This window comes from Gossypium arboreum, chromosome 3 (assembly GCF_025698485.1).
Source record: "Gossypium arboreum isolate Shixiya-1 chromosome 3, ASM2569848v2, whole genome shotgun sequence".
NCBI classification, from domain to species: Eukaryota; Viridiplantae; Streptophyta; class Magnoliopsida; order Malvales; family Malvaceae; genus Gossypium; species Gossypium arboreum.
Genome location: NC_069072.1, coordinates 31585809 through 31586361, shown reverse-complemented (window position 1 = coordinate 31586361; position 553 = coordinate 31585809). Strand labels below are relative to the sequence as shown.

Genomic DNA, 553 nt, shown 5'->3' with positions numbered 1-553 from the left:
TAACACAATTCAGATGATACAATTGTTTGTTTAGTTTGATGGTTTGTAGGATGAGGATCCCAACACGCATTTGGCAAATTTTCTTGAATTTTGCGATACATTCAAAATCAATGGCATTTCTGATGATGCCATTCATCTTCAGTTATTTCCCTTTTCACTGAGAAACAAAGCCAAGCAGTGGTTGAACTCGTTACCACAAGGGTCTATCACTACTTGGGAACAAATGACTGAGAAATTTTTACTAAAATATTTTTTGCTAGCTAAAACGGCTAAATTACGTAATGATATCTCTTATTTTGTGCAGATGGATTTAGAAACACTTTATGATGCATGGGAGAGATACAAGGACTTACTGAGAAGGTGCCCTCACCATGGGTTACCGCTTTGGCTGCAAGTTCAAATGTTCTACAATGGTGTGAATCCCTCGACAAGACAAATGATTGACGCAGCTGCTAGCAGAACCATCAACAATAAAACACCGGAAGATGCCTATGAATTCATAGAGGAGATGTCACTGAACAACTATCAGTGGCAAGTTATGAGGACAAAGACA

The 553-nt window shown here is 38.3% G+C and overlaps 1 non-coding gene across 1 annotated transcript; it reads right to left on the bottom strand.

The window, feature by feature from the left end:
* Positions 1-271: 271 nt before the first annotated feature.
* Positions 272-378, bottom strand: LOC128290997 (small nucleolar RNA R71). Its single transcript, XR_008280774.1, has one exon. It is a non-coding gene; the product is annotated as a small nucleolar RNA R71 (small nucleolar RNA).
* Positions 379-553: the final 175 nt, after the last annotated feature.